Here is an 8,519-nt window from a genome sequence, read left to right on the forward strand (position 1 = left end):
GTTTCCTGGGCCGATGTTGAGAATTTTTATAAAAACATCTACTCATACCCCAAAAGCGAACATTAATTGAATACAAATAAAAACATGTATATATTTAGTCGGATAATTTTCAGCTAGCTAACTTGAGCATAATTTGTATATTCTATAACCAAAGTTGGTCAGAATAGAAGAGAAGCTCGGAACTCCGCCTCTTTGACATTATTAATCAGTCATCACGCAACAATATATAATATTTTGAAGTAAATATAAAAGGTCGAACGACCATCCTTTGTTCGATCATAGGTGGCGAAAGGGAGGGGACGCGCGCATTTGTCGATGCACGAACTCTATGGATTTACGCAAGAATGTGGATGGTAGATGGGGAGGCTTTCTATTTTTTTAGAAAATGTTTGTCCGTGGTTGGCTTGAAGAAACAATGCGTTTGCGAACGCACAAAACAAAACTATTTATTAGAACTCGACTCGAGAGGTGCGCGCTGGCGGCCGCTCATCGGCACGGTCCGAAGTCACGGCTGGCCGGTGCAAGCAGAAGAGGGCTGGGTAAAGGAGGAATGGAATGTTGAGAGGGTCGTTGGTCCTTCGTTCCCACGCGCAGCCCTTGCGAACACAACACCGCGGCGGGAATCGCGCGCTGGTTGAGCGGGTCGTTGTTCCCCCTCGCCTACGCGTCTACGTGCAAGACACAACAGACAGCATCCCCTGCTGCGCTGCTGTGCGGCCTCCTCCCGAAGCGCTCATTTCAGAGCTTGTTGGAGACGCTACAAGACTTGTGACAGCTTCTTAAACCTTTAATTTCTTCCCTCATTAATTTTCTTTTTCATTGTGCTGTGCATAATTTTCTCTTGCGCCTATACATGTCCATGTGCTCCGGTTTGTGCTTGCTACATATCAGTGAATAGCTGAGCTGTGAAATGTCGCCGGAGTACGGATTACAGCAACGGCGGGATACCATCGGCATTCTCGGACTCAGTGAAAGCCGTCATCTTAGACCGTGAGTATATATCTTTGCAGCATGCCATTGCTTCATAATTGGTTCTATATAATCTCCTACCAGTCCCAAATGTTCTCTTTCCGTATTCTCCTCGAAACAACTGCGCGAAGCATGACTTCAAGAACTAAGCGAATTTTCGTCCGGGTTACATGCAAGCAAGTGCGCGAACTTATTTACTAGCTGCGATATGAACAATATTTGCGCCGAAAATAGAGGAGCCGTGCGTAACAGGTGTGTATGCCACCAACACGTGACAGAACACTGCAGGCAGCCATTTGCGCAGTTTTTTGACTGTGCAGCGCGCCGCAATCAATTAGTAACCAGATACTATGCGCCCGGCTTTGTACATATATTTTGGACAGCCTCTCTTCTGCGCGCAGGAAGGCATGTTCACACAGTTTTTGGATTTCGTTAAGAGTTAAGGGCAGTTTTTTGTTTTCAGATGTACAGACGAAGTTTTGAAAACTGTTCGTGCCGTCTGTGCAAGCGAATTTTACAATGGGGCAGACATGTGCGTGATGCCGCTTGATGATTAGGCTATAATTAATTCATAATGGACCTCCACTTTTATAATGGTTAATATCATATTGAGGAATTGAAAGCCGTGAACAGCGCAAGTGAGCCCCTTTTCAAAATTGTCTTAATCGACGCCCCCCTTCTGAGCCCGCGCCTTCAGGTGAGGGCGTTATCAGAAAGCGGCGACAATAGGAGAGCGATTTCGCAGACGCGCTTCGAAGGCGGGGGAAAATAACAATACAAGCAAAAAGGCACATCAGCCGTGTGTGCACTGCGTCCCTGTCACTGCAAAGTAAACAACGTGCACGCGGGACACATTATACAAAACATTGACGGCCGGTATGAGGCAACCATATCGTCCGAAATATTGCTCGCGAAGCGCTCGATCACGGCGCGCACTTTCAGGCGAAATGGGACAGGCCGTCAGGTCCGCCTGTTCGGCAATTACAGCTCTTTGTACCTCACGTACCGTACCGTATGCATGAAGTGCACGCCATAGCCATCGTGCAAGAATGTTGAAACCGAAGCAGCGATCCACGTATTCTAATTCTATAGGAAATCATTTGGGAGTAGAAAAGAGCAACTTAATATGATGTGCATAGTTCTTTAATGAAAGATATGTATAAATGAACGGTTGAATAGTTACAGTAATGGAGTGTTCCGCTAGAATTGTTTACGGCCGTGACCGCAATAAACATTACTCATATTGCTCTTAGCTTTAAGCTCTGGCATTGATAAGCCTATCTAAAGAACCGACTGGCAGTGACAGGTTGTTTACAGCTGCGTATCAAAAGGTAGGCCATCATGCTATTATTGCAGGCATATTTGCTTCTTTTTGTACCTCTGTTTACTAAAACCTAATTTTGTTCCCCATTCCTAGGGACGCTGCACCTCTTACAACACTCACTGTTCAGTCGCTTTAATTCAGGGTACAAAAAGGAGGAAATGCGCATGCACTCATAGGATAGCCTGTCTTTCTGTTAACAGCTGCAAATAACACGCCACTGCTCCTCGGTACCTTGGATGAAGTTTTCAATGGGGTTACCTGAGATGCCTAGCAATTGCTGTAATATTTATACCAATCACTGCAGTGAAAAAGAAAGGTAACACTGCATCGCTTTAACTGCTGCGTGCACCTATAAACGTGCCTTAATTTATTGCCTATTCTTATAGACGCAGGACCTCTTGCTATAGGCTTTGTTCAGTAAGCAACCGTCTTTCATTGCTTCAATTTCTATCTCTCCATCACTTTCTTGTTGCTCTGGGTGTGATCATTTGATTTCATTGTTCAAATCATATTGTTTTATCATGTGTGAATGATTTAGCCTGCACATACATGCTTTCATTTTTTTAGATGCGCATCGGGAGCGTTTTCTACGTAGAAATGGATCGATTGAGTTGTATCACTGGTGCGAAAACCGACAACCCCCAGAAGATACGTGTCCTGTGGTTGGAAGGGCAATAAAAAAGAAGAAAATCAGCGGAAAAGCCTGCCTAAAAAAAGGTAGCACTGCATCACTGTAACTGCTCCATGCACCTTTAAATATGCCTTATTTTTATTGCCTATTCTTATAGACGGTGGACCTCTTGCTATTGGCTTTTTGCAGAAAGCAACCGCCTTTCATTGCTTCAATTCCTATCTCTCCACCACTTTTTTGTTACTTCGAGTGAGATCCTTTGATTTTATTGTTCAAATCATATTATTAAATCGCCGGTGAATGATTTCGCCTACACATACATGCTTTCATTTTTTTAGGTGCGCATCGAGAGTGTTTTCTACGTATAAATGGATCGATTAAGTTGTATCACTGGTGCGAAAACCAACAGTTCGGTACCCCCAGAAGATTTGTGTCCTGTGGGTGGCAGGGGTATAAAGAAGAGGATAATCAGTGGAAAAGCCTTCCTAAAAACTTACAAAGATGGCGCAAAAGCGAAATGCTGATCAGGGTTAGAGTCTGATTACTTCTGTTATCCCATTTCACTTGCTAGGTGATGTGACATATATGAAGCACCTTAGTATAATTTGTGTTATACTCACTGAAAATTGTGTAGACATTAACTTTTTTCTCGTTCAATTATTTTGAGTGACGCACGAATTGGAATAAAACGAAGTCATCCACACATCTAATGCCCATAGACATTAGATGCGTGGATGAGCTCAATAATTGTGTTCCTATGTGAGCATGCAATAGTTTGTCAAATATATTAATATGTTAAAAGTTTATTTTTTTTACTGTTAACCGGAGTAATACATGTGCTCCATATCATAGCATTATTCGCCTGTAGTTTGTATCTGCTCTTTCCTAAATTGTATTCTACAAAGTATACGTGTGTCATCTCGTACGTCTATTTAACTAGCGAACAATTTGCAATCGAATCCCTTTTGTGATGTTGTTTCAGCTACAAATAATGTATGACAGTTGTGACAATATAGGTAGCTTTAGGTATAACATATAGCGCGAAAATCTTTAATATATGCGATGATATTTTTATTCACCGCATTGGCTAAACCAGCCTGTTTGAAGAGACGAAATGAAAACAAATATGGATGTCTTCGGACAGGAACAGTAATCGTTGTGCCATGACCATTTTTTCTTAAATTAAATTTTCATATGTCGTGGGCTAATGTCTCGACACAAAGGAATGACCCTTAGGTTTGCCAGATGCGGCGTAGTATTCTCGAAAAAAAAAAAAACGCCTATCACTAAAGCTGGAAAACGCCGTTTTTGTCGTTTCAAAAAGTTGCACGTTTGGAGGCCGGCTGTTTGCGTAAAATTTTGTCATCCACTGTTTTTTACTCACCGCATTTGGGTAACGTTTACTTGTATAAGAAGTATTAAAAGTGTGTTTCATTGATGCAGTTGATTTAGTAAAAAATCGCAAACTTTGCTTCAAGAACAACGCACTACAAAAATGTTAATGTTCAACCTTACATACTGGCGTGACGCGTTGCGTTGTTTGCACTAAAATATTCTGTGTTTATTACGCAGGTCATATTGTTAATTTAAGGCAGAATTTGGAGCTCTAAGCTGTAATGTGTGTTCTCTGTAACGCCACCAAAGTATTATGCTGGAAAGCGATTTGCTAATGATTGTAATTATAAAAATTACACATTGAAAAATCATCTTCAAAAATATAGTATTGTTAGTGGTGGTCAAAGGTGAGAAATGGAATAAGATATTAATAACCTAGATTGAATACTATTGCACCTAGCAATAAAAAAGAATACAGGACAGAGAAAAAGTTCAGCCTTCACTTGCGTTCTGCCATGAAATTGACAGAAATAGTGAATTAATACCATTTTAAGCTATATTAAGTATTTGTCCCAGAAGCAGAAAAACGGTGTATAAGCGCTGACAAGGTTTTAAATTTTACTTAAGGTAAAATGTAACTAAATTCAGCAAATACTAAATTGAAGTTTTGACGCCTATTCCATAAGGGGGAGCCATATAAGCACATCTATAGAACAAAAACAAGCATTTTTATATTTCTAATATTACAGTTTGCAGAATTCAATATATTTACTGACTAAATTAACAAAGTACTTTGCATTGTTTCCAAAGAATTTGATAAAAATTGATGTTGCGGCCGTTTCTTCAATTCTAATCAGTTTTCCTTATTTTACCATTTTCTTACTTTTGTCCAATTTCAAAATAATATCTAGATACACACACAAATCTAGAGCTTCAAATTTTTTCAGAAATAAAGAATGGAACCTAGATAAAGTAGAAAAATAGTTTCTGTGCCAAGATATTATTGGATCTTGCAAGAATGCAGGCTGAGTTTGGCCATTATCAGCACAAGCACTCGGTTTAATATTTAATGCTATATTTTTAAACAGTATAACGCAACACTTTTTAGTCCGTGATATTTTTGAGGTACTGAAGATTTTTTAGAGGGATTTGAATGAAAATCGAAGATGATCTTCTTTTAATTGCGGCAAATTTGCCCTTTACTGCTGTCTTTGAATTGTGAGCAATTTTGATGCGTTGTGGAGAACACACCTAGTGGTCTGGAGCTCCAGATACTGCCTGGAATTAAGAACATGCGTCAGGAAGTGAAAACATATTTAGTGCAACCAACCTAATGCATCATATGCCAGTACATAAGGTTAAAAATGAATATTTTTGCAGCGCATCGCTCCTGAAGAAAAGTTAGCGATTTTTTAATAACACAGCTGCAAAAACAAAATAGGTTTCTAATAGTGTTTGTAAATATAAAACCTGCATATATTTAGTAAGTAAAAAAGAGCAGATGACAAAATCATGGTATCCAAACTTGCAACATTTTGAAATGGCAAAAACAGCGTTTTCTACCTCTAGAGATATACCATACAATTGTTTTTTTTTAGGAAACTACGCGTATCTTGAAAAACTTAGGTTAATTCTTTTGTGTCTAGATATTTGCCCACCACATATAAGAATTTCATTGGAAACGAAAGATGGCCATGGGACCTCGATTATGTTTCTTATCTAAGGCACCCATAATACGCTGTGAGAAAGCCAATATCAAGGGCTTTTTTTAATATTCCATATTTCGAACGGTTGTGCCATCTAAGAAAATTTGAAAGCTAGGCACACCTTAGGTGTCGCCAGCCCTCACTTTCTCTTACAGCTGCATTTGCTAAGCTGAATTAATGCGTTGAGTACTTTATTTTAGCCACGAATATAGCGCTATTACGTGTCGCGATTCCTGTAGAATTTGTAAGTGAAATCTGTAAACCTTACAAATCTACCCATATATATGATCTCTTGCAAGTTTTATTCAAGCTACATTACACCTGCTGCGTCCCATAGCTTGAGCCAAGGGTTATAAATAAACCATTAGAAACAGACGATGGAAACCGGTGGTGCATTGCTGGCAGCCACTTAGGACAGCGCAGAAAATTTTTATTTTGTACGTGGGGAAGTGAGGTTATTCGCTTCAAGTACTAAATATTCACTTTAGACAATAAATAGGACTTACAGAGTCGGTGAGCATGTTCGGAAACCCCTGTTTCAATATTTGCGGTTAGAAACCTCATGTGTACCTTTTTTTCCAGCTGCAGATAAATTCCGGGTTATGTAGATACCGAAACCGTTACCAGCCCATTCGCGCACCTCAATTGTGCTGCTCACAACATGATTTTGAGCGGACAAAACAACCTGCCGCTATGATTGCTAGCCCCATGCATGAGTAAGGGTGATATGCTGACGATGGTTGCTTCGCGTCGGCCCTTTGGCGCACATGAAGGCTCGAGTTACAATGAGCGCGCCGAACTTTGCAATGCGGATAATGACTACAAAGCGATCAGAATATAAATGAGTTTAACAGTATTTTCCAGCTGTAAAATACAAATACAGTCTTGTTGGACGATGTGCTGGCGCGGACGAAGAAACCATAGGCAACTAGTAGGTCTAACGCTACACAGGGCTGTCGAGCCAAGCCAAGTCCTCTATTGTATTGTCCGGGAATCAGATTTCTGTATTTTCGTGGTTTCCTATTGTATCTGGCGTTCAAAATGCAGACGTGAGGGTTCTTTATCACAAATAATCAAACGTGGTTTGTGCCTGTACTCTTCAAAGTAGCAACACCATTTATTGTGTAAGTCATTATTCAGTAATTTAGGTAAATAATGTCAATTAAGGATTCCAAAAAAAACCTTTTCTGTGGCGCTCAAGGTAGCTTCCAGCAATATATATCTGGTTTCCTTTGCCTGCCTCCGAAATGTTTTTTTTTTATCCCTTGGATCAAATTTGCTTGGACAAGCAGTATATGTGTAAAAATGATGCACCTGTGAGCTGCCTGTTTAAGTGAGCTCCCGTTTAAGTGAACTACCCACAAAACCAGTCAAAAGCGTATATCAGCTAACCAGCGGCCAGTGCAGCAGTCGTGGGCTTGGATCGCTTGTGTATATTATATCTAGCTATTTAAAAAAATGCAATTGGTCGCCGAACATTCTCTTGGTAACGATATTTAGTATAAACTATTTGCACATCGCAGAAAGCGTAGGAGCGGCAAAAAACTAGCGCGCCAGTCATATGCGGAGACAGCCGACAATCAAGCACTAATTTCTAGTGTGGGATGAAACACTGGCTGTCTCAGCCGTATTGCTGTGGAGGCGATCAAAATGCAACAGGGCACATGCTATACAATGTATGTGCGTCTTTCATCCTAATAAACCCAAGGCAGCTGAAACTAATCTGGAACTCATCAGTATAGTGTTTCTCATTGACCATAAATTTCGGTACATGAATCCTGGAATTTTCTACATCTTCCTAAAATAATGCGCGCGATTTTATATGCCTCGTAATAGTGTTGTAAATTTTGTTTCCTCATTGTTTTTGTGCAGGTGCCATTTGCGAAAAAGTTGGGGTGGACGATTTGGAGGCACACGCATTTATTCGCAGGTGGCTGCCTGGTTCCTGTGACAGGGGGGGTGGAAGAAAAAGGCGTTATGCTGAAACCTCCTCTGGCGAACCAGGCATGCCACCTGTGAATGCAATTGCAGGGTCCGCTCCCTCACTATGCCTATGAGTGTGCCCTCCAGCTCCCTGGCCCCTTCCACTTCCCGAGAGCCCGCCCTGCCCTGACCAACCCTGCCACTGCCCCGCTAACTGCTGCTGTGTGTGCCCTCAGCGCTGGCTAGTAACAACTGCCGTCTATAGTCTGCTGTGTGTGCCCTCAGCGCTGGCTAGTAACAACTGCCGTCTATAGTAACAATTGCAATAAATATTATCTTTTTGTGAACCATGCCCTTGTTTTGTGAATATCTACTGCTTGCTCATGAGCGACAATTTGAATTTAATGGGCACTCCTATTTGAAAGGCCATTATTGTCCCAGCAAGTTCGATGTGCTGTCACGAATATGGCTAGAATGAAAAAGGCTGCATTTTATGGCCTGCACAGGCAGTGCCACAAAATGTGTAATCTTGACATCATCAATGGTACATGAATAGAGTAGCCGGTGTACTCATAAACCATTGGATTAATATTGGTATCGACAATATGCGGCATGAATGGAGTAGCCAGTG

General features: G+C 41.0%; 1 long non-coding RNA gene across 1 annotated transcript; it reads left to right on the forward strand.

Annotated features, from left to right (window-relative positions):
- The first annotated feature begins 825 nt into the window (after positions 1 to 825).
- On the forward strand, positions 826 to 8,132 carry LOC146187849 (uncharacterized). Its single transcript, XR_014707159.1, has 3 exons — positions 826 to 990; positions 2,861 to 3,010; positions 7,838 to 8,132. It is a non-coding gene; the product is annotated as an uncharacterized LOC146187849 (long non-coding RNA).
- Positions 8,133 to 8,519: the final 387 nt, after the last annotated feature.

This window comes from Amblyomma maculatum, chromosome 5 (assembly GCF_055883805.1).
Source record: "Amblyomma maculatum isolate TAMU_Amacu chromosome 5, ASM5588380v1, whole genome shotgun sequence".
Lineage (NCBI taxonomy): Eukaryota > Metazoa > Arthropoda > Arachnida > Ixodida > Ixodidae > Amblyomma > Amblyomma maculatum.